This window comes from Nicotiana sylvestris, chromosome 2 (genome assembly GCF_000393655.2).
Source record: "Nicotiana sylvestris chromosome 2, ASM39365v2, whole genome shotgun sequence".
NCBI classification, from domain to species: Eukaryota; Viridiplantae; Streptophyta; class Magnoliopsida; order Solanales; family Solanaceae; genus Nicotiana; species Nicotiana sylvestris.
Window position 1 is genome coordinate 72,652,199 of NC_091058.1, and position 27,192 is coordinate 72,679,390.

A 27,192-nucleotide genomic window follows, 5' to 3' on the forward strand; every position below is an offset into this window, starting at 1 on the left:
AAAGCCAAACCTTTCCCAAGTGGCGACTCTGAATTAAATAAATAATCTCATTTCGAATATTGTCACTTAAATTGGAAAAACTCCCTCGCGCATTTAACCCTTCGGGGCGGGCGCGCAAAAAGGAGGTGTGACATCCATAACTCAGAACCTCAAATGGATATCGATAACACCAAAGTCCACTTCAAGTCAAACTTAAGAAATTCTAAAATCTTTAAAATGCCAACTTTTCATATTAAGCGTCAAAGTGCCCCCAGATAACCCAATACTCAACCCGAACAGACGCCCAAGTCCGAAATCATCATACAAACCTATTGGAACCTTCAAATTTAGATTCCGAGGTCATTTACTCAAAAGCCAAACTCTGATCAACTCTTCCAACTTAAACCTTTCGAATTTAGAATTTTCTTTCCAAATCAACTCCGAATTTTTCAAAATTCAATTCCGGCACACGTACAAGTCATAATTACCTTAAGTGAAGCTACTCAAGGCCTCAAACCGCCGAATGACGCGCTAAAGCTGAAAACGACCGGTCGGGTCGTTACATCTTGTATTAAGATCCTTAGCTCAAAAGAAAATGTATATGATGTATGACTTTATTCATAAAATGGCATAATTAGTTTCCACGAAATATATCATCGAATGGAAGATTAGACGACTTCTTATCTGTTACTTGAAAGTTTTTTTCACTTGTCCTTGCATGAGAAATACCTATTTTGGTAAAAAATACATACAAATCTAGCTTGGTATAACCCTTATCTTCTTCGCCCTTCTTTAATATCTTCTCAAGATCAATTAGTATAAAAGGCACAAGAGCTATCTGAGATGCACCACTAACTTCAGACTTGCACCATATTTTTTAAGGTTTGGGCAATTTCTAATGCACAGATATTCAAGCGAAGATGAAAGCTTATCATTGGCCAGCGATAAAATTTTCTCACAATCACTTATTTCCAAAATTTTTAGAGAACGCAAATATGAAAACCATTGAAGGACAACATGTTTTGGGCATCTTCTTATTAGTAAATCGGAAAGGTAGGGGAAGCCACCATTTTCCACTTCAGATCACTCTTCAAGACTAAACATCCCACCAGTTGGCATCTTCTCTAGCTTTGAGAATGCGCGATATACTTCGTTACTATAACTTTTACGAAAGTGATTATCAATATATAACCCTCACCCGTGTAAATTTAATTATTTAAATTTTCTTTAATAATTCTAATCCCCAAGCAATAGCAGAACAAGATAATTCTTGCACTTATGTAGAGCAAGATTAATAATGTTGCAGAGATACAAGTTGTTGATCCAACTGGGAAATATTAAACCACTGTAGAAAAGGATTCGTAATTCCTTAAGGTGTTCATCAGGTTAAAGGAAATCTAGTATCTCCTCTTCAACTTTTGAATTAACAATGCAACAAACCCCCCATCTTAACTCTAGTTCATGAATGTATTTCTTATTGTTCATGGTTGCTTTCTTCGCTTCATGAGAACTCAAAATATTTTCAAGCCTTAAAATGGAAAATGACCTGCTTAGGTTAACTAGATTCTTTAATTTCTCAATTCGACAACCACCCTCCAAACCCATCAGGAGTGCTCTCAATGTTTGTAGACTGGTTAGATTTTCCATATTAACTAGCATTGAATTTAATCACCACGTATGTCAACCTCTAAATGGAGGTTAGCTAATTTGCTTACATTAGAAGGTAACCCAACAAGATTCGAACAGCTATAAAGTTTTAGTGTTTCTAAATTATCTAGACGATTTATAGATTCAGAAAAATACTTGACTAATGTTTCTAACTAAATTTGAAGAATTATTTTGTCTATTGGTCTTTATTCCCACCTAGTCATGAGTTTGAAATGGATAATTTGGTTTTTTTGTGGATAGTAGAAGTGCTTATTCAACCCATAGGTGAAAGAAGATTAGAAGACATCATAGAGACTAGTTTAAAGATCCATTATAGAGGTCCTTATTTTAACATTTTATATGAAAATATTAGCGGTTGATAAAGTTAGTGACTTAAGTCAAACTTCAATAAGTTATTCAAATTTATACAATAAGATTCATATATGTTTATATATGCACTTGCTATAACGCGCGCATCTCTAACATTCACAAAACTTAATTTGGGAAATATTCAAGGTTAACATACTATTTTTTAAAATTCCCATCACCTAGTATCTTAATTTTTACCAGCATAAATGGTTCAAATCTATTTCCCAAAAGAAGAAAAAGAAGTGTTGCCAATATTTTTTTGTCAAATTATCGTCATATAGTAATCTATTTTTTTTTTAATATAAAGTGTACATATATATATAGGGTGCAACCCTATATCCTTATTGGATCTCACAAACAAACAATATTATACAAAGGAAATAATATTCTATGTAAAAATGTGGTTGTCTTGGGCACTCAACTATCAAATGTACCCAAATACCCACAGTACAAACTCAACCAATGAAGAAGGCAAACCAGAAAAACAATCTGTCCCCAACAACTACGAATGACAAACTGTTTCATTCCCCAAGAAGAGGAGATCGTTATTAAAACCAAGCATGCAGACAAATACCACAACTCAATACTGCCAGGTATAAATGTAAAATTTTTTAAAGCCTCAACGGGTAAGTTTCTCAAAACTCAGCAATTAAAATTCATAGAAAAAAATTTGTGCCATCCGCTCTTCTCGATAATCCAAAGTCTCTTCATAATCCTGTATTAGCTTTAGCTAAAAATCATAAGCCTAATGAAAATACTCTTACTAACCACTTTAATCATAATTACCATAATCTAAATTTAGAGCACCTAGATTATGAACAAACCAGCGGTAAAAATAATACCACCAGTGGTTTGCATGGCAAGGACTACCCCAAGCAGACAGGTGGACAAAACGTGTCTTCTAAGAACTCTAATCCTACGGAGTATCTCCTAAAATCTCTTGCTACTAATGAGCCTGCTAATAACCCTCTAACACCCAATAAAAAAATCCACACAAAAAATACTCCTTTACCAACCCCTCACAATAATCATATTATGGAGGAAGATATCCCACTATTAGATTGCATGCAATCAAATGACCTCTCTGACGATGAACACATGGCCAAAAGCGACCTCCATATGTCGGACGTGATCTCCATTGGAGATATTGCCAAAAACCTCACGCAAGACCTCTCCTCTCCCTTGCATATAGACCCTATCATTACTACCCCTGCTCTTACTCCTCCAAACTCCATAGCTTGTGATCATCACAAAGCTATATTAACTTCCCAGAATGCCTTGAACACCACTCACCCTCCGAAGGAGATTTCGCCTAATTCAAATCCAACGACTCAATCGTCCCTACCCAATGGACAACTTTCCTCTATTACCACCCCATCTTCCCCCTCAACCTGTGATTTACACTCAGCCACCAAATCCACCCAACCATCAGCCATAATCCTGGATAGAGCTAGGCCTCATGGGTCAAGCCATTTCCTTCAATCTTTTGATCAATGGGCGGGACTCAATCCTGATCATCCAAAATACGAGCTACCTTGATCAGCTGATCTTGGAGGGAATACATTTGGCCATGACAAACTACATCAACCAAATGTGGATCTCAAATATCCTCCAACCACTGGATCCATCACTCAACCAGAACCTAACTACCAATATGTAAGAGATATGGAATATTCCAGGAATCCCAACAATATGATGCTACAGAATGTACCAATCAACCTACCCTTCTTTGCTCCAGAGGAAGTGTCCATGCAAAACCCCATTTTCACCCCATGGACAGCCCAAACACCCCCTGTCCAACAGGCCCAACCACCAAATCCACAACTACAACCTCAGAACCCACCTCCTCCCATGCATGCAGAAGCACAACAGATGGACATGCAAAATCTCGAGGAAAACCAAGAAGTGGAGGAAGAACCACTCCCTCATCTTGGAGAACCCAGGGTGGCGTTCTCAAACCTAAGCGAAGTAAAAATACTAATCTTCAAGGAATGGCTCGACAAGAAGTGCATCATCAGCTGTCCACCCACCATGTTCAAGTGCTTGATGGATATACACCCCCCACGATCCCACTGTAGGGAAGAATGTACTGATTCTGGTACCCTCCCACAGGAGGAACAATGCACCAGCAGCGAGGGAGAACAACAAAGCACCTTCCAACCAGCCCATGATGAATCAGTCCATTAACTTTATAATTTGGAACGTCCGGGGTGCAAATAATGTAAATTTTCGTTGTAATTTTAGGGAGCTTATGGATACTCACAAAACCAGCATGGTAGCTCTGCTAGAAACTAGAATGGGTAACCACCTCTCAATTCTGGAGGACTTCAACTTCACTGAAATGATAGAGGTGCCTGCTGAGGGACAAGCAGGTGGGCTGGTCATCCTTTGGAATCATACTAGAGTCATCGTCAACAACTTCACTAGGTGTAACCAAGAAATCCATGCCATGATCGAGGTAAAACCAAATTACAAAACTTGGCTCTTTAGTTCAATCTATGCTAGCACTAATAAGTACAATCGTGATACATTATGGCATAATATAAAAAATATCTATAATTTCTATAAAGGACCTTGGCTTATGGGAGGAGATTTTAATGATGTAATTATGTCTCAAGAAAAATTTGGAGGTAGGGCAATGAACCAAAAACGTGCACAAAACATTTTAGCAAGACTAAACTACTGCAAACTATTTGATCTAGGCTTCAAAGGGTGCAAATTTACGTGGTCGAATCATAGAAAAAGAGGGAAAGGTCTAATAATGGAGCGTCTCGATAGAGTTTATGCTAACACGGAATGGTTAGATCAATACCCTGATGCCTCCATAATCTACCTACCAAAAACTCATTCCGACCATAACCCTATTCTCATCTCTCTGAAAAAGAAATCCATGAACTATATAGACAAGCCTTTCCGCTTAGAAACAATGTGGTGTTCCCATCCGGAGTTCACTTCTATAATCATTAAGCACTGGGCCACTAATAATCTTATATCTGCCACGAAGTCCTTTGAGGAGGATGTTAAGAGCTGGAGTAACGAAGTCTTTGGTGACATTCATAGGAAAAAAACACAAATTCTAGCAAGGCTAAGTGGAATTCAAATTAGTCCTAGATATAGCACTAGAATTTTCCTTCAAGAGCTAGAAAAAAAATTACAACATCAATATAATGAGATCCTAGTACTTGAGGAAGATTATTGGAAGTTACGCTCTAGAGTTATGTGGATGAACGGAGGCGACGTTAATACCAAATATTTCCAAATCACCGTGACCAATAGAAAAAGAATTAATAAGATTACCTTCTTTAAAGATGACCCCAACAAGTGGATAGACGACCCAAATCCATAATGGACCACACGGTCAATTTTTTCAAGAACTTATTCACTACAAACCACACTTCTTCCTATTGGCATACACAAAATAGTAGCAACCACTCTAATATACACTTCATTCTCTTGTGCCTAGACCATCCGCTTATAGACTCTGAGATCCAGGACCGGATGGGCTTCACCCCCTTTTTTTCCAAAAATTCTGGAATAACATTAAAGGCCGTGTTATGGATTTTTGTCACAAAGTATTTAGGGAAAACGGTATTCCTGAAGACGTTAACAAGAATTACATTTGCCTAATCCCCAAGTTTGAAAATGCTAATCATTTAAATTTTTTTAGGCCCATAAGCCTTTGTAATACGATTTACAAAATCATTTCAAAAATAATAGCCAATAGGATGAAGCCCTTTATGCAGAATATAGTTGGCCCTTACCAAGCTAGCTTCATTAAGGGAAGAAGAGCTTGTGGCTCTAATCATTCAAGAAGTAATGAACTACATCAAAAATTCAAAAAGCAAGCAAGGGAATATGATAGTCAAAATCGACCTTGAAAAAGCATTTGATAAATTCGAATGGTCTTTCATCCATAGAACGTTAACCTTCTTTAACTTCCCTACTAGTTTGATCAACCTAATTATGTGCTGTATTACCTCCTCTAGCTATACCATCCTTGTCAATGGCACAAAGTCTGAATCCTTTGCTCTTTCAAGAGGAATTAGACAAGGAGACCCTATGTCACCCTACATTTTCATACTTTGTATGGAAATGCTCTCTATAATGATCAACCACAATGTGGATATTAAGAATTTTGACACTATTAGAATTACTCACAAAAGCCCTCCTTTATCGCACTTATTCTTCGCAGACAACTTCACTCTAATGGGTAAAGCCAACATAAAAACAGCCCATTCCATGATTCGTTGCCTTGATCACTTCTGCCAGTTATCAGGCCAAACCATTAACAAATCAAAATCTAAGTTAATTATTTCTAGTCAGTGCCCAAAGTCAACAAAAATCAACCTTTCGAATCTTTGGGACATGAAAGTCAGCGAAACTTTTGGTACATACCTTGGCTTTCCAATCCTAAACATTATCCCAAAACCAAAGACTACCAATTTGTCATTGATAAAATGATAAAAAAACTAAGTAGTTGGAAAGCTAAATGGCTCAACACAGCGGGGAGGTGCACCTTGATATCCTCTACTCTAAACACAATTCCCAACCACATCATGCAATCCTCTATGCTTCCCAAAAAAACTCTAAAGGAAATAGACAAAATCCAACGGGATTTTCTATGGAACTCATCCCCTGATAAGAGGAAACTCCATATGATTAATTGGAACATTGTTACAAAGGATAAATGCATGGGTGGCCTGGGGATTCGAAAAGCTGAAAGTAATTTCTAGTAAATATGGTAATATAAGGGAGAATACTACTAACTCCCACACCCGAAAGAGCATCCTTAGAGGATGGCACCTTTGCAATATTGGTACAAGATGGGATATCAATAACAAGGCTCCCCTTAGTGTTTGGCAATCCAACTGGATCCCAAACATAAGGAACCTTAGGAATGCAATCGCAGGTCCTCTAAGGGAGCATGAGGATAAGCTTACAGTAAATCAAATTAAGGAAAATGGGCAATGGAACTTCTCAAAAATTTCATTTGTTCTCCCTTCCCAAATAACTGATAGCATTAGTGCTATCATCCCCACCGGTAGGAAATATCACAATATTCACAATATATGGAGCCTATCCTCTAATGGACTGTTCTTAACCTCTTCTTGCTATCAAATCATAAATGAAAAGGAAAATCAAGACAAAGATTTCAGTTGGATCTGGAGCTTACATTACCTAAACAAGATAAAAAATTTCATTTGGACGTGCTACCACAATAGACTTCCTACACGATCTTACTTGGCTAATATAGGTATCGACATCGACCTAATCTGTACAGTTTGCAAAAACAATGAGGAAACTATTCATCACATCTTCTGGGATTGCTTATCTATCAACAACTTATGGCATACTTATGGCCTCCAACTGAATAATAAGATGCATACTACTCACTGGCTCGACCATATTAAGCAAATTAATAATTATTTTAGCCACCACTATCTTTCTTGGAATGAGGTCTTTCCTTTCGCCATTTGGAACATCTGAAAAATAGGAATACAAATAACTACAATAATACTTCTCAAAAATTCGTTGGTCAACTATTATCAACACCTCTCTAGAATATAAACTCTTGACTGAAAAGCACATTAACAACTCCCCTCACAAGTCTATTAAAGTTAGTTGGCACAAGCCACCGCAAGGCTGGTTGAAACTAAACATAGATGGTGCCTTCAAAGCTGATAGATATCAAGGTGGAATTGGAGGAATTGTTCGTAATCATGCAGGGCGTTGGATAATGGCTTTCACCAAGAAGGTGCATACACTCTCATTGGCTCAAGTGGAACTCTAAGCACTACAAGAAGGCCTACAGATGGTTATAGCACACAGCATGCATCCAGTAGAAATTGAAATGGATGCTTCAAAAACAATAACCATGATTGAGCATGACCATCCTACTTACACACATCTAATTTATGCATGCAGGTTGTTACTTCTTTAGGCGAGGCAGAAGGGGCAGGTAATCCTCAAGCATAGTTTCAGGGAAAGAAACGCAATGGCACATATTTGGCTAGGGATGCACTCATGTAACCCAACATAAATAAGCTTCATCTTTTCTCTACCCCACCGGAACCGGTGATGATACAATATCAAAGGGACACGGAGGGCTTCTTTTCTGTAAAAACTACTTCTGCTACTATATGCACTAGGCTGGCTGCGTTAGGAAATGTTGATGCCTTAGAAGGCTGTAGTGCAAATGTTAGTGCCAATTGCGACAATTTGGGATGTAATATGTCAATGTTTGACACTTAGCTATTATTAATATATTTCCTTCTGTTAAAAAAAAGTATGTTATTCATAATTCTATGGGAGATTCAGTATTTCCTAGAATCATGGCATATAAAACCACCAAAATAAGCTTGGAACAATCATAAAGTGGAATATCATAAAAGTGATCGAACAAGGCAAATGAAAGTTTCGAATCTGAAAAATGACTTTGAAGATCTAAGCATGAAGGAAGATGATTCTATCAACAAACACTCTGATAGAATTTCCTTGATCATCAGCCAAATCCGATAAGGATTACCTGGATAGCAGAATTGTGGAAAAGCTTTTAGTGACGCTTCTTGAAAAATTTGAATCCAGGATTTCCTCTTTAAAAAATTCCCTGTGTGACGACCCGGCCAGTCGTCTCATGAGTTACCGCTCCGTTTCCCCCATTTCTGCTTCTTTATGTTTCGTTATCCATGTTTTATGTGGTCGAGTTGATTGGTTTGCGTTTGGTATGGTTTTGGTAAGAAATGAGACATTTAGTCTCTTTTAAGAAGACTTAAGTTGGAAAAGTCAACCGGATATTGACTTATAAGTTAGAGGGCTCGGATATAAGTTCTGATGGTTCAGTTAGCTTCGGGAGGTAATTTGTGACTTAGAAGAGCGATCAGAATGGGTTTTGGAGTTGTAGAGAAGATTTAGGCTTAAATTGGCGAAGTTGATATTTTGATATAGGGGTCGGAATGGAATTCCGAGAGTGACAGTAGCTTCGTTGTGTCATTTGGGATGTGTGTGCACAATTTTAGGTCATTCGGACGAGATTTGATAGACTTTTTGATCGAAAGCATAATTTAAGAGTTCTTGGAGTTCGTAGGCTTGAATTCTTTGTTAAATTGGTGATTTGATATTGTTGTAAGCATTCCGAAGTGTTGAACAAGTTTGAACGATGTCATGGGATGTGTTGGTACAATTAATTTGAAGTTTCGGGGGTCCCGGGATGTTTTAGGCCGAAAATTATAGCTGTAGCAGGTCCGGGAGGGTTGCAGGCCTCGGAAACCACCCATGCGGTCCGCACAAAAAGAAGTGCAGCCACGATATGTGATGTGCTGACCGCACAAAAAGAAGTGCGGCCACGGTAGGTGTCATGCGGACCGCACAAAATGGTGTACGGCCGCGGTGGGGAACGATTCGCTGGTCCTATTTCGGAAGCTCATATCTTTTGATCTACAAGGAATTTCGAGATGATTCAAAAACGAAAGTTATAGCCCTTCGTGTCTAGTTTCCTGAAAGATAAATATATTGCAATTTCAACATCTGTAGAAAACGTTATGGCCAAAATACTAAGGCCTATCACTGTAGATGAAGGCCTGTGCGACCGCGGTTTTTTTTGCGCGGACCGCACTGGCTTGTACGGACCACAGTCGATTTGGTGCAGCCCGCGGAGGCTGATATCTGAGTTGTACTCTGTAAATACAAGGTTTTAGGTTTTATTTGATATTTTAACCTACAGAGCTCGGATTTTGGCGATTTTTTGAAGGTTTTTCAAGAAATTCATCGGGGTAAGTGATTCTAACTCAGATTTGGCTAGAGTACATGAATCTATCATTGAATTCATCATTTAATTCGTGATTTGGGATGGAATTTGGGAAGAAAATTGTGAAATCTTTCAATAATATAAAATGATGATTTGAAGGACCAAATGGTATCGGAATTGGATAATTTTTATATGGTTAGACTTGTGAGAGTATAAGGATTCGAGTTTTGTGAATTTTGTCAAATTCCGGGATGTGGTCCCCGGGCTCGGGTTTTGCTAATTTCGGGATTTTTGATATTTTTTTATTGTTTTTGCTTGGGCTTTGTTCCCTTAGTATATTGTGACGTATTTATTCTGATTTTAGATAGATTCGACGTGCGTGAAGGCCAATTCGAGGGATAAAGGCATTGCGAGCTATAGTTGTAGTCGGTCTGAGGTGAGTAATGATTGTAAATGATGTCCTGAGGGTTTGAAACCCTAGATTGCACATCGTAGTGCTATATTGAGGTGAGACACGCGCTGGATGATGAGAGTGGGGTCTTTTACTACTGGGGATCGAGACTTGGTCCGTCCCGACTGATGATTTTACCGCATATTTGAGTGAAACTTATTTGTCATCATCATGATTTGTGCTAATTGCCATATTTGGGCTTCGTGCCAACTATTTGAACCCTTCGGGGATTTTGACTGATTTTCCTCACTATACTTGTTAAAAATCATATCCTCAGTCATGTTTCTATCTATTTTAAACGATTGGAGGCGGTTTTTATCATACTATTTCTGAATGAGAGGAATTTGTGGGCTGAGATCCCTATCTTCTATTATTGTGCCCGAGAGGCTGTGAGGTAAATGACTAAGAGGGGTTGATAACCCAATGGTGAGGATATTATATATGTTATGGATCGGGCTACACGCCGCAGTAATACTTATATGGATCGGGCTGCATGCCGCAACAATATAGCGCTTGGGCTGTAGGAGCCCCTCCGGAGTCTGCACACCCCCTGTGAGCGCAGTCAACTATCTATAAGGATCGGGCTGCACGCCACAGCGATGCACGGATCAGACTACACACCGCAGTGGTTTTTTTGATTTCTGTTATTATGAGAGATATATGGGTCATGAGCTGAGAATGAGCACTAAGTGATGAGAATGAGCCCAAGGAGCTGATACTATTCTGAGTGATTGATACTGTGCCCGAGGGGCGGATTTCTACTTGTTAATTACCTACTAAATTACCTGTTTTACTTGGTTTAACGGGATTCCATTTGACTTCTTCACTGATCTACTGCTTTAAGTGATTTTACTACTTGATATAGAACTGCTTTGTGCCTTTACGTGTTTTCTTGCTTTCAGCCATTATTTATGATTATTACTCACTAGAACAGAGTACTCACATTACTTCCTGCACCATGTATGTAGATTCAGGCATCGTAGAGTCCGCTCCTGAGTGCTGATCTTCCCGTCCAGACAGTGTTTCAGAGATCACGAGGTAGCTGTTGGTGTTCGCAGCCCTGTGCCTCCCTTATCTTACTATTTTCATGTCCTTGAACTGTTGTATCGAATTTCATATCTAGTAGACCAGTATCCGGATTTATTAGTTGCTCATGACTTGTGACACCCCGGTTTGGGCTGTGTCGGGATGGTTTTCACTATTGTTATCGTTAAATTTTTGCAATCTATGGATATTATATTATGTTTATTACTATTTATGATAATTAACTGCTTAAAGAGGTGTTCTGTTTTGGTCTGGCTGGCCTTGTCTTCACGAGAAGCGCCATCACGACCGGGTTCGGGAATTGGGTCGTGACAAGTTGGTATCAGAGCCTAGGTACATAGGTCTCACGAGTCATGAGCGGGTTTAGTAGAGTCTCGTGGATCGGTTCGAAGACGTCTGTATTTATCCTCGAGAGGTTGCAGAACCTTTTTAGGAAAAACTTCATATTCTTGAAATTCTTGTCGTGCGAACTTGTTGGTCCAAGTACTAAACTTCTGTTATTTCATTCTCTCTCAGATGGTGAGGACGCGAGCTACGGGACTAGGTGGACGACCACCAGTGCCACCCACTAAGGCCACCAGAGGCCGTGGACTCGGTCGTGGTCGTGGCAGAGGCAGAGCAGTGAAGGCAGCACCTGTAGATCCACCAGCTGCCCTAGCTCCGGATCAGGCTCCAGCTATGGATGCTCCAGCAGCACCAGTTCAGGCACCAGCTGTGCCCATTGTGATTCCGGGTCTTCAGGAGGCCTTGGCACAGATCTTATCAGTTTGCACTGGCCTGGCTCAGGCAGTTTCAGCCACTACAGCAGCAGCTACTTCACAGGCCGGGGGAGGTAATCAGACCCCCGTTACTCGCACACCTGAGCAGGTAGTCCAGGGACTATAGACACCGGGGCACCTCCAGCCCAGCCGGTTGCACCAGCTCAGGAGTTTGTTGTGCCGGATGATGAGCAGCGTCATCTTGAGAGGTTTGGTAGACTCCAGCCTCTGTCAATCAGTAGTGTTGAGGGCGAGGATGCCCAGGGTTTTCTTGATAAGTGTCAACGGATGCTCCGTACAGTAGGGATTCTTAAGACTAGTGGTGTGGCATTTACCACCTTTCAGTTTATTGGGGCTGCCTTCACTTGGTGGGAGGCGTATGAGAGATGTAGGCCAGTTGGAGCAGCGCCCCGTACTTGGAAGCAGTTCTACACTCTCTTCCTAGAGAAGTATGTACCGCAGTCTCGTAGAGAGGAGCTGCGTAGACAGTTCAAGTGGTTGCGACAGGGGGATATGACTGTGTCACAGTATGAGTCGAGGTTTCTGAGTTGGTTCGTCATGCCATTTGGATGGTTCCGACAGATCGTGAGAGGATCAGGAGATTTTTTGATGGCCTTAACTATCATCTACGTATTCTTATGACCCGATAGAGGGTGTTAGGTGCTACGTTCGAGGAGGTGGTTGATATCGCCCATGAGATTGAGATGGTTCGCCGTCAGGATTGAGAAGAGAGAGAGGCCAAGAGGCTTCGAGGATCGGGCAGTTACAGTGGTGCTCCTTCGAGGGGTCAGTTTCAGCATGGTAGAGGCTGTTGTTTTAGGCCTGCTCAGTCAGCTCACCCAGGTTATCGTGGGGCATCTTCGGGTCATGGTTATCATGGTACTCAGCAGGGCCAGTCACTTAGTGCCCTTCCAGCTCAGAGTTCATCTCGTGCCCCGTCAGCTCAGGATTCTTCCATGCCAGGTCCTTCTACCGGTCATTCTGGTGCCAGGGGTTCCCTTCAGTCCCCCATCCCCAGCACTGGGTAGTTGTTATGAGTGAGGAGAGTTTGGACATATGAGGAGGCAGTGCCCTCGACTTCGTGATGGTCAGCTTCAGTAGAGGGGTCAACCCTCGACTTCTGCTCTAGTTACTTCACCACCCGCCCAACCAGCTAGGGGTGGGGGTCAGGCAGCCAGGGGTCGCCTTAGAGGGGGAGGTCGATCAGGCGGTGGCCAGGCTCGTCTTTATGCTATTCCAGGTAGGACAGATGCTATTGCTTAAGATGTTGTCATTACAGAAATTGTTTCAGTCTGTCACAGAGATGCCTCTATATTATTTGATCCCGGTTCCACCTTTTCCTATGTGTCATCATACTTTGCTCGTTATTTGGGTAGGCCCCATGAGTTTCTTGCTTTACTTGTTCATGTATCTACCCCAGTGGGTGATACTGTTATTATAGACCGTGTGTACCGGTCATGCGTGGTGACTATTGGGGGTCTGGAGACCCGAGTAGATCTATTGCTATTGAGCATGGTGGATTTTGATGTCATTTTGGGCATGGATTGGCTATCTTCGTGTTGTGCTATTCTAGACTATCATGCTAAGACAGTCACCTTGGCTATGCTGGGTGTACCACAGATCGAGTGGCGTGGTGTGACTGATTATGTTCCTAGTAGAGTGATATCTTTCTTGAAGGCCTAACGTATGGTTGGGAAGGGTTGTCTTTCATATCTAGCGTTTGTGAGGGATGTTGGAGCTGAGACTCCTAGTATTGATTCTGTCCCAGTTGTGAGGGATTTTCCCGATGTGTTTCTTGCAGACCTGCCGGGCATGCCACCGGACAGAGATATTGATTTTGGTATTGACCTGGTGCTGGGCACTCAGCCCATTTTTATCCCGCCATATCGTATAGCACCAGCAAAGTTGAAGGAATTGAAAGAACAACTTCAGAAACTCCTAGATAAGGGGTTTATTCGGCCTAGTGTGTCACCTTGGGGTGCACCGATTTTGTTTGTGAAGAAGAAGGATGGACCGATGAGAATGTGCATTGATTATAAGCAATTGAACAAAGTAACAATTAAGAACAAGTATCCTTTGCCTCGCATTGATGATTTATTTGATCAATTTCAGGGAGCGATGGTATTCTCTAAGATTGATCTCCGTTCGGGCTATCACCAGTTAAAGATCAGGGATTCAGATATTCTTAAGACTGCTTTCAGGACTAGATATGGTCATTATGAGTTTCTTGTCATATCTTTTGGGCTGACCAATGCCCCAGCAGCGTTTATGCATTTGATGAATAGTGTATTTCAGCCGTATCTGTATTCGTTCGTTATTGTATTCATTGACGATACTCTGGTGTACACGCGTAGTCAGGAGGAGCACGTGGAGCATTTGAGAGTTGTATTGTAGATATTGAGGGAGGAGAAGCTTTATGCAAAATTCTCCAAGTGTGAGTTTTGGCTCAGTTCAGTGGCTTTCTTGGGGCACGTGGTGTCCAGTGAGAGTATTCAGGTTGATCCGAAGAAGATAGAGGCGGTTCAGATTTGTCCCAAACCCTCCTCAGCCACAGAGATTCGTAGCTTTCTTGGGTTGGCAGGCTATTATCGCCGGTTTGTTCAGGGATTCTCATCGATCGCATCGCCCTTGACCAAGTTGACTCAGAAGGGTGCTCCATTTGTATGGTCGGACGAGTGTGAGGAGAGCTTTTAAAGGCTCAAGACAGCTTTGACCACAACTCCAGTATTGGTTTTTCCATCAGCTTCAGGTTCATAAACTATGTATTGTGACGCTTTGAGAGTTGGGATTGGTTGTGTATTGATGCAGGAGGGTAGAGTTATTGTTTATACTTCTCGTCAGTTGAAGCCCCATGAGAAGAACTACCTCATTCATGATTTGGAGTTGGCTGCTATAGTTCATGCAGTGAAGATTTGGAGGCACTACTTGTATGGTATATCTTGTGAGATATTCACTGATCATCGCAGTCTTCAGCATTTGTTCAAGCAAAAGGATCTTAATTTGAGGCAGCGAAGATGGTTAGAGTTTCTTAGGATTATGATATCACCATATTGTACCATCCGAGAAAGGCCAATGTAGTGGCCGATGATTTGAGCCGAAAGGCAGGGAGCATGGGGAGTTTGGCATATAATCTAGTTGGGGAGAGACCTCTTGCAATTGATGTTTAGGCCTTGGCCAATCGGTTTGTGAGATTGGATATTTCGGAGCCTAGTTGGGTGTTGGCATGTGTGGTTTCTCGGTCTTCCTTATATGATCGCATTAGAGAGCGCCAGTATGATGATCCGCATTTGCTTGTCCTTAAGGACAGAGTTCAGCATGATGATGCCAGAAATGTGACCATCGGTGATGATGGTGTGTTGAGAATGCAGGGCCGGATTTGTGTGCCCAATGTGAATGGGCTTAGAGAGTTGATTCTGGAGGAGGCCCATAGCTCGCGGTATTCTATCCATCCGGGTGCCGCGAAGATGTACCAGGATTTGAGGCAGCACTATTGGTGGAGAAGAATGAAGAAAGATATTGTGGGATTTGTAGCTCAATATCTCAACTGCCAGCAGGTAAAATATGAGCATCAGAGACCGGGTGGCTTGCTTCAGTAGATGGTTATTCCCGAGTGGAAGTGGGAGAGGATCACTATGGACTTTGTGGTTGGACTTCCTCAGACTTTGAAGAAGTTTGATGTATTTGGGTGATTGTGGATCGGCTGACCAACTCTGCGCACTTCATCCCTGTGTGTACTACCTATTCTTTAGAGCGGTTGGCAGAGATTTATATCCGGGAGATTGTTCAGTTGCATGGTGTTTCGGTTTCCATCATCTCATATAGAGGTACTCAGTTTACTTCCTAGTTTTGGAAATTTGTTCAGCGAGAGTTGGGTACTCAGGTGGAGTTGAGCACAAATTTTCATCCTCAGACGGACGGACAGTCCGAACGTACGATTCAGATATTGGAGGACATGTTGCGTGCTTGTGTCATCGACTTTGGAGGTTCATAGGATGAGTTTCTACCGCTTGCAAAGTTTGCTTACAACAACAGCTACCAATCGAGTATTCAGATGGCTCCGTGTGAGGCTTTGTATGGGAGGCGGTGTAGATCTCCAGTTGGTTGTTTGATCCCGGCGAGACTAGACTATTGAGGACAGATTTGGTTTAGGATGCCTTAGAGAAAGTGAAGGTGATTCAAGAGAGGTTTCGTACAGCGCAGTCGTGTCAGAAGAGTTATGCGGACCGGAAGGTTCGAGATGTATCCTACATGGTAGGTGGGAAGGTCTTGCTAAAGGTTTCGCCCATGAAGGGCGTTATGAGGTTTGGGAAGAAAGGGAAGTTGAGTCCGCAGTTCATTGGGCCTTTTGAGGTGCTTCAGAGGATTGGGGAGGTGGCTTGTGAGCTTGCTTTGCCACCCAGCCTGTCGAGTGTGCATCTGGTATTTCATGTTTCTATGCTCCGGAAGTATATTGGGGATCTATATCATGTTTTGGACTTCAGCACGGTTCAGTTGGATGATGATTTGACCTATGATGTGGAGCCAATAGCTATTTTGGGTCGTGATGTTCGAAAGTTGAGGTCAAAGAATATAACTTCAGTGAAAGCGTAGTAGAGAGGTCGGCCCGTGGAGGAGGCTACCTGGGAGTCCGAGCGGGAGATACGAAGCAAATATCCTCATCTGTTTGAGACTTCAGGTATGTTTCTTGACTCGTTCGAGGACGAACGTTTGTTTAAGTTGGGTAGGATGTGACGACCCGGCCAGTCGTCTCATGAGTTACCGCTCCGTTTCCCCCATTTTTGCTTTTTTATGTTTCGTTATCTGTGTTTTATGTGGTCGAGTTGATTGGTTTGCGTTTGGTATGGTTTTGGTAAGAAATGAGACACTTAGTCTCTTTTAAGAAGGCTTAAGTTGGAAAAGTCAACCAGATGTTGACTTATGAGTTAAAGGGATCGGATGTGAGTTCGGATGGTTCGGTTAGCTTTGGGAGGTGATTTGTGACTTAGGAGCGCGATCAGAATGGGTTTTGGAGTTATAGAGAAGATTTAGTCTTAAATTGGCGAAGTTGATATTTTGGCGATTCCGGTTGATAGGAGAGATTTTGACATAGGGGTCGGAATGGAATTCTGAGAGTGACAGTAGCTTCGTTGTGTCATTTGGGATGTGTGTGCAAAATTTTAGGTCATTCGGACGAGATTTGATAGACTTTTTGATCGAAAGCATAATTTAAGAGTTCTTGGAGTTCGTAGGCTTGAATCCTATGTTAAATTGGTGATTTGATATTGTTGTAAGTGTTCCGTAGTGTTGAACAAGTTTGAACGATGTCATGGGATGTGTTGGTACAATTAGTTTAAAGTTTCGGGGGTCCTGGGATGTTTTAGGCCGAAAATCATAGCTGTAGCATGTCCGGGAGGGTTGCAGACCTCGGAAACCACCCGCGTGGTCTGTACAAAAAGAAGTACGACCGTGGTATGTGCTGTGCGGACCACACAAAAAGAAGTGTGCCCGCGGTAGGTGTCATGCGGACTACACAAAATGGTGTGCGATCGCGGTGGGGAACGATTCGCTGGTCCTACTTCGGAAGCTCATATCTTTTGATCTACAAGGAATTTCGAGATGATTCAAAAACAAAGTTATAGCCCTTCGTGTCTAGTTTCCAGAATGCTAAAGCTATTGAAATTTAGACATCTGTAGAAAAAGTTATGGCCAAAATACTAAGGCCTATCACTGCAGAGGAAGGCCTGTGCGGCCGCGGTTGTTTTTGCGCGGACCGCACTGGCTTGTGTTGACCGCGGTCGATTTGGTGCGGCCTGCTGAGGCTGAAATCTGAGGGGTACTCTATAAATATAAGGTTTTGGGTTTTATTTGATATTTTGACCTACAAAGCTCGGATTTTGGCAATTTTTCGAAGGGTTTTCAAGAAATTTATCGGGGTAAGTGATTCTAACTCAGATTTGGCTAGAGTACATGAATCTATCATTGAATTTATCATTTAATTCGTGATTTGTGATGGAATTTAGGAAGAAAATTGTGAAATCTTTCAAAAATATAAAATGATGATTTGATGGACCAAATGGTATCGGAATTGGATAATTTTCATATGGTTAGACTCGTGAGATTATAAGGATTCGAGTTTTGTGAATTTTGTCAAATTCAGAGATGTGGGCCCGGGGCTCGGGTTTTGCTAATTTCGGGATTTTTGATATTTTTCGATTGTATTCGCTTGGGCTTTGTTCCCTTAGCATATTGTGACGTATTCGTTCTGATTTTGGATAGATTTGACGCTCGTGGAGGCCGATTCGAGGGGCAAAGGCGTCGTGAGCTAGAGTTATAGCCGGTCCGAGGTGAGTAATGATTGTAAATGATATCTTGAGGGTTTAAAACCCCGGATTGCACATCGTAGTTCTATATTGAGGTGAGACACGTGCTGGATGATGAGTGTGGGGTCTTTTACTACTGGGGATCGAGACTTGGTTCGTCCCGACTGATGATTTTACCGCGTATTTGACTGAAACGTATTTGTCATCATCATGATTTGGGCTAATTGCCATATTTGGGCTTCGTGCCAACTTTTTGAACCATTCGGGGATTTTGACTGATTTTCCTCACTATACTTGTTAAAATCATATCCTTGGTCATCTTTCTATCTGTTTTAAACGATTGGAGCCGGTTTTTATCATACTATTCATAAATGAGAGGAATTTGTGGGCTAAGATCCCTATCTTCTATTATTGTGCCCGAGAGGCTGTGAGGTAAATGACTGAGAGGGGTTGAGAACCCAATGGTGAGGATATTATATATGTTATGGATCGGGCTGCACGCCGTAGCAATACTTATATGGATCGGGCTGTACACCGCAGCAATATAGAGCTTGGGTTGTAGGAGCCCATCCAAAGTCTGCACACCCCCTGTGAGCGCAATCGACTATCAATAAGGATCGGGTTGCACACCGCAACGATGCACGGATCGGACTGCACGCCACAATGGTTTTTCTGATTTCTGTTATTATGAGAAATATATGGGTCATGAGCTGAGAATGAGCACTAAGTGATGAGAGTGAGCCCGATGAGCTGATACTGTTCTGATTAATTGATACTGTGCCCGAGGGGCGGATTTCTACTTGTTAATTACCTGCTAAATTAACTATTTTACTTGGTTTAAAGGGATTCCATTTGACTTCTTCATTGATCTACTGCTTTAAGTGATTTTACTGCTTGATATAGAACTGCTTTGTGCCTTTACGTGTTTTCTTGCTTTCAGCCATTATTTATGATTATTACTCACTGGGTTGGAGTACTCACATTACTCCCTGCACTGTGTGTGCAGATTCAGGCATCACAGAGTCTGCTCCTGAGTGCTGATCTTCCCGTCCAGGCAGTGTTTCGGAGATCACGAGGTAGCTATTGGCGTCGCAGCCCCGTGCCTCCCTTATCTTACTATTTTCATGTCCTTAAACTGCTGTATCGGATTTCGTATCTAGTAGAACGGTATCCGAATTTATTAGTTGCTCATGACTTGTGACACCCCGGTTTGGGTTGTGTCTGGATGGTTTTCACTATTGTTATCGTTAAATTTTTGCAATCTATGGATACTATATTATGTTTATTACTGTCTATGATATTTAACTGCTTAAAGAGGTTTTCCGTTTTGGTCTGGCTGGCCTTGTATTCACGAGAGGCGCCATCACGACCAGGTTCGGGAATTAGGTCGTGACACCCTGAATCTCAGCAAAGGAGTGTATTGGAAAAAATTGAGTTTATATATTAAAGTGGTGTAAAGATGACATGTCATGACACATAAAGAGTCACAACTGGCAAAGAGGCACGAGTTGCAATAGATACGAGCAGAGGCAAAGGAGGAGGCACGAGCGGTTATCCAAAAGACTCAGCGCTCGTACTTATTTAAGTCCAAGAATCAAGGGGAATGAATCTAACACTACATGGGAGTACAAATACAGTATTTAATGAGACTTAAACACTAAAAATGTTAGAGAATCTGTATTAAATGCAATGATTATGTAACGTAGAATTTAATGTCTTTAATTGTCCATAATGGCCTTATTATGACAAAGGCAAAATGCATATCTCCAAAGTAGCTATGAAAGGGAGAGAACGGAACAATTGTAGGGACACAAAATATCTGAATATACCGATTACTTGTTTTTCTTCTAATTATCTTATTGCTAGCCAAATTACTTTCTTTCATATATTCTTTTGATTATCAGTAACCCAAATTATTCTAAATTAAAGCTTTGATTGAAATCTCATTTTTGGTTAAACAAATTGGTTCCGTTACCGGGAATATGATAATCTATCCTCTTTTAGCTTAACTTTCCTTTTTGCATCAACCATGTCGAACAACAATGACAACATTCAAGGAAACCAAGGAAACCAACAACTTCAGGGAAATCCACAGGGTAATCAAACCCCGGTCCCTTCTCCACGAGGCTCTCCTTGGCGGTATCGTGAAGGCTCTCCTGGTGGATCTCATACAAATGGAAATGCTCAATTTGAAAATGTTGAAGCTATCGATGAATCTTTGCAGCAACTAATTGCTGCGTAGGTCAATAAAGCTCTTGAAGCTTTTACTAGCTAGTTACCTGCTGCACCACCCACACCCATTCCAAATAACAACACTTTGGAGAACCCTTATTCCGGGCTTGTTAATTCAGGTAGCGGTGGAACCCCCAACGAATCACAGGAGGGAGAACTAGGTAACTTAGTCAATTTTGATTTACAAAATTTAGTACTAACATTGCAAAAATAGCTCAACGAGCAAAGTGACCGCATAGAGCAAATACTCGGGGTGCCGCCCGTAATCAAAGGGATAGATTCAGATAAATATTCACAACAACCCTGGAAGCCAAGTGCTAATCCCCTCCTAATTACAAAGAAATTCAAAATGCCTGATATTTCAAAATACGATGGAATAACAGACCCACAAGACCACGTGACTGCATTCACAATAGGCGTAAAAGGCAACGACTTGACCAAGCAGGAGATTGAATCAGTATTAGTAAATTTTTTTGGTGAAATACTCACCAAGGGTGCATTAACATGGTATTCTCTTTTACCCAAAAATTCTATAAATTGTTTTGCTGAGCTTGTAGATTCTTTCATCAAAGCACACTCGGGAGCTCAAAAAGTCGAAAAAAGAATGGAAGATATTTTCAAGATCAAGCAAGGGGACTCAGAATTGCTTAGGGAGTTCGTGGACAGATTCCAACATGAAAGAATGACATTACCACGTGTACCTGATAATTGGGCAGTTATAGCTTTTGTCACACCTCCTTTTTACATACCCGCGAGGGTGCAAGGGAGTTTTTTCCAATTAAAGGACAATCGAAACGGGATTAGTTATTTATTTCAGAGTCGCCACTTGGGAGATTTAGGGTGTCCCAAGTCACCAATTTTAATCCCGAATCGAGGAAATGAATGACTCCATATTACAGTCTGCGTACCAGAAATCCGGATAAGGAATTCTGTTAACCCGGGAGAAGGTGTTAGGCATTCCCGAGTTCCGTGGTTCTAGCACGGTCGCTCAACTATTATATTTGGCTTATTTATCTGATTTTAAATACAATATGAACTTATGTGCAAATTTTATCTTTCAACCGCTTTTATCATTTACTGTTATTTTTATCAAGAATTGCAACGTTATAAAATGTATCTCGAACCACGTTACAATCAATGTACCCGTGGTCGTCGACACACTTTGACTCCGTTGAGATTTGGATTTGGGTCACATCAATGTGCACCCGAGTTTAAGGAAATTAAATTATTAAAGGCGCGCCTAAAGCGACTAGCGTATTTATTTTGGGTAGGACCGTGGAATTTTACTAAACGGTCCATCCCGAAGTCTAAACAATTTTTAAAGCAAATATTTACTGAGGGCCCCGCAATTTGTATTTTATTTGGCGAGGCTCATCTCATTCTTATTTTTTAAAATAAATTTGCAACGTCATGGACACGCATCTCGAACCACGTCACAATCAATGTACCTGTAATTAGAAACACATTTCGACTCCGTTGAGAATTGGATTTGGGTCACATAAATATGCACCCGAGTTTAAGAAGGTAAGATTTATTAAGGCGCGTCCTAAAGAGTCTAACGTATTGTTATATTAGGAAGAGGCCGTGAAGGTTCATTAAACGGCCAAATCCAAAGTCTAGTCAATGGTTATGTATTTTATTGAGAGAGTGTACAAATGTGTACCTGGAAACAGCAGTACAAGAACAAAAGAAGTAGGAGTCAGCAACAGTAATAACGCGGCAACAGCAGGTTCAGCAACACCGCAAAACCAGTAACAATCAGTAGAATAACCCAGCAACGGATTGAAAAATCAGCAGTGCCAAAATGCAATCACAATCAAAGCAGAGAAGAGAAAAGATACGAGATGCAGTAGCTTCGGATTTTTGAATAACACTCGAAGAAAAACAAACAGAATTGTTCGAGTGAAAGTTCAAATTGTCTTTCTCTTTTACTATCACAAACTCTCTCAAGTATCCAAGTATGTCAACTCTCCAAGTCTATCTTAATAATATTCAATTTCTAAAAACTCTCCCAAAAATCCTCCCAAGGTTCAAGTTCTCCCTTTAATGTCAAGAATAGTCCTCTATATATAGCAAGACAAGTCTTCCATTCCCAACCCCAAAATTATTCCCCCAATGGCATGTTTTGTCCCACTACATAATGTTTTCTTTATTTTAAACTTTGTCCCCCATGCCTACATTAAATAAATACCACATTCCCAACCCATTACCATATGTCCCCCATGCCTATATTAAAAAAGTACAAGATTCCTCCCCATTATGTTTTGTCTTGTCCCCCATTACATTAAACAAGTACATCAAAAACCCCACCCCATTATATTTGTTCCCCATGCTTAACATAAAGAATCAAAATAATGTTCAATTACCAAACTACCCCTCCGACCTTATTGCAATTACAAATCTACCCCCCGAATGCAATGCAATTTACCAAATTACCCCTCTGCTCTAAACAATCAATTAATCATAACTCAACCAAAATATAGTCAAGATGACCAATTTCTCAACAATCTTCAACAACAAATCATATGAACATGATGAACAACACAAACTCCAAATTAATGGAAATAAATCAACCATATCGGGAACCAATCCTGGTTAATTTAGATCATCAATGGATGAACAAAGATACAACAATACCAACAACAATATGCATGATTCAATTAAATCAACAAATCACAAACAAACATAAACTCACATTAAATCACTGGATTTAAAAATGAACTTCAAACAAAGATGAACATGAATTAAATCTGTTTTTTAGGCAACAAACATGACGGACTCTAACGATTCAAACAACATTAACATTTTCTGGAAAATTCATAACAACATGAAACAAATTGAAAAAATAATTAATTAAATTTCAATTTGAATCTAACAAGCATTAAACTAACAAATATTCACTTAAACAACAACAAAGATTCACTTAAACAACGATACGAACATGAAATAAACATGAAAAACAATTAATTAACCTTTCATTTTGAATCTGAAAAATTAATTTAACAAACAACACATGAACATGAACTAAAAATTAATTCAAACGATAAACAAAACAAACATTTGCCGATTTTAGATTCGAAAATATCAAAACAAAATACGGACAAAATAAAATTCAAAATCTACCAACCGGATTGAAATGACGAACAACGAACAATTAACGACGAACTCGAACAATGATCGACGAACTCGTCCAAAACCCATCCATGTGTGCGAGGCAGAAGTGAAGAAGACGAAGTGAGGCAGCAGCTGAGCAACCAGTAGCCTTCTCCTTCATTGAAACGAAGCATCAGCATCAACTCCTGCTGGGTCCATGGCGGGACTGAGATGCAGCGGCGAAACGGAGGAGCTGGAGACTGGTCGACGAGGGCCGCGACAGCATGATGGGTCTTGTTTGGTTCGAACTGGACGACGAGGAGCTGTTCGTTGAGGAGGACGACGAAGCTGCTGTAACGGCGGCAGCAGCGACGCGTCGGGGCAGTGGTCGACGAGCTGTCCGTCGACATGGTGGAGCTGGGTATTTCAAGGACTATGGTCGTTTGGAGATGGAGCTGAAAGCAGAAGAAGCGAGTGGAGGAGGGCAGTGTTGACGACGAGGGTGAGGGCAGCCATGGACGTCGAGCTCGGACTCGAGCTTGACGTCGAACGACGAAGATGAAGTCGCGATGGATGGGGAAGGTGATGGATGGTGGACACAGGTGGTTTCCCGGGGGCTATGGCGTTTGGACGTGGAGGGTGACGACGAAGACGCAGACAAATCCATGGGAGGCAGCCATGAACGGGGTTAAAGGTTTTTTTGAGAGGAGAAAGAGCAAAATGGGTCTGGGGGGGCGGATGTTTTCGTTCTTAGTTTTAGGGTTTTCCTTTTTGTTTTTCCCTTTTTTTTTTGTTTTGTGTTATGACAAAAATGAAGAGTGGGTCTTGGGTTAATGGGTTAATGGGGCAGACCGGGTCGACCCGTGTGAAGTGGACTGGGTCGTGGACAATTGTTTGGGCCTGGGGTTGAAAATTGAAGAAGTGGCCCAATTCGATTTTTATTTGTATTTTTGTTATCTTTTCTTCTTTTATTTTCTAAAACTAAATTATAAGAATACTTAAATTATTATTAAGAACTAAATTAAGTTATAAAAGCGCAAATTAACTACCAATAACAATTAACGCACAATTAAGTAATAATTAAGCATAAAATTATTCATTTGGACATTAAATGCTAAAAATGCAAAAGATGCATATTTTTTGTAAATTTTACTAACAATTATAGAATTAAATCCTACATGCAAATGCGATATATTTTTGTATTTTTTATTAATTTAGCAAATAAACAAACACAGACAAATACAAATAATAATCCAAAAATGTCACAAAATACTCAAAATTGCACACCAAGGAAAATCATTTTATTTTGCATTTTTTGGGAGTATTTCTCATATAGGGCAAAAATCACGTGCTTACAGCTGCCCCTCTTTGCCCGGAGACACGAAGAGTTTTCGTGCAAAGATAAAGCGAGCGATTTTTGCCCATCCGAGTACTCCGTGTGAAGCATTTTTTTTTGAAAAAGATTTAACCGAACCTTTGCTTCAAAGGTTTCCTACATATCCCTGGCTAAAGGGGAATCAGGTTAATGTAGTTCGGGAAGTTTTGGTAGCTGGGACTACCGTGGGATTGCAATGTTACTGTTGTTGCATGTTGTTATCACTACTTACCGATCTCCTTATTACACCGTACTTAAAATAAAAACAAGAAGCTAGGCTAGACTGAAATTTGTTCTTGTTGCCTGGCTTTCTCGTCGGCTTGTGTTTCCTCCGGTGCTTTTCTTCCGATGCTTTTCTTCCTTTTGACCCATGCTCTTGAGTATGTGCTGGGACTTTATTGTTTCCTGTTGGGGATTCCTGCTGTAACCCTCTGTTTTATTGTCCTCTGACTTGATCTTGAAACCTATGCCTCTGTTGTATGGGCGGGCACCCAACTTTAATACTTGAAAATTAATGCTGAATGTATGCCTCTTTTATCTGGGCGGGCTCCCAACTTCAACGCTTGAAATATAAAGACTGAATGTATGCCTCTGTTATTATGGGCGGGCTCCCAACTTCAATGCTTGAAAATAAAGACTGGAATGTATGCCTCTGTTATCTGGGCGGGCTCCCAACTTCAACACTTGAAAGTAAAGACTGAAATGTATGCCTCTGTTATCTGGGCGGGCTCCCAACTTCAACACTTGAAAGTAAAAACTGAATGTATGCCTCTGTTATCTGGGCGGGCTCCCAACTTCAACTCTGGAAATGTAAAGACTGAAATATATGCCTCTGTTATTATGGGCGGGCTCCCAACTTCAACACTTGAAAATAAAGACTGAATTTATGCCTCTGTTATCTGGCCGGGCTCCCAACTTCAATGCTTGAAAGTAAAGACTGAATGTATTCCTCTGTTATTATGGGCGGGCTCCCAACTTCAATGCTCGAAAATAAAGACTGAATGTATTCCTCTATTATTATGGGCGGGCTCCCAACTTCAACTTTGGAAATATAAAGACTGAATGTATGCCTCTGTTATTATGGGCGGGCTCCCAATTTCAACACTTGAAATGAAAGACTGAATTTATGCCTCTGTTATCTGGGCGGGCTCCCAACTTCAATGCTTGAAAGTAAAGACTGAATGTATTCCTCTGTTATTATGGGCGGGCTCCCAACTTCAATGCTCGAAAAGTAAAGACTGAATGTATGCCTCTGTTATTATGGGCGGGCTCCCAACTTCAACACTTGAAAATAAAGACTGAATGTATGCCTCTGTTATCTGAGCGGGCTCCCAACTTCAACTCTGGAAATATAAAGACTGCAATATATGCCTCTGTTATTATGGGCGGGCTCCCAACTTCAACACTTGAAAATAAAGACTGGAATGTATTCCTCTGTTATTATGGGCGGGCTCCCAATTTCAACACCTGAAATGAAAAGACTGAATGTATTCCTCTGTTATATGGGCGGGCTCCCAACTTCAATACTGGAAATGTAAAGACTGAAATGTATGCCTCTGTTATCTGGGCGGGCTCCCAACTTCAACTTTTAAAATAAACGCCATTCCTCTCTTCAGGCGGGCTCCTGATTTCAACAACAACTTAGGACTAGTAAAACTAAACTTAGGAGGAAATGCGTCTCCTATGGGTAAAACTAAACTTAGGAGGAAATGCCTCTCCTATGGGTAAAACTAAACTTAGGAGGAAATGCCTCTCCTATGGTTAAAACATAAACTTAGGAGGAAATGCGTCTCCTATAGGTAAAATTAAACTTAGGAGGAAATGCGTCTCCTATGGGTAAAACTTAGGAAGTGCGTCTCCTATTGGCAAAACTAGACCTAGGAAGTGTATCTCCTATTGGTAAAGGCATGGAATGTATTCCCTTGTTATACAGGTGGGCGCCTGATGGTAAAGACATGAGATGTATTCCCTTGTTATACAGGTGGGTGCCTGAAATGAACAGACAGAAAAGTATTCCTCTCGTTATTCAGGTGGGCGCCTGTTTTTTGAGAAAATTTTCGCGATGAGAAAATTTTCTGCCCCGGTTTGATGATCTTCTTTATGGCATGTTCTTCCGCCATCTGTAACATTTCTTTTCCCTGCTTCAAATCAAAGAAAGATTTTGTTAGTTTTAAAAGAAAAAAACATGGTTGCTTTCCCTT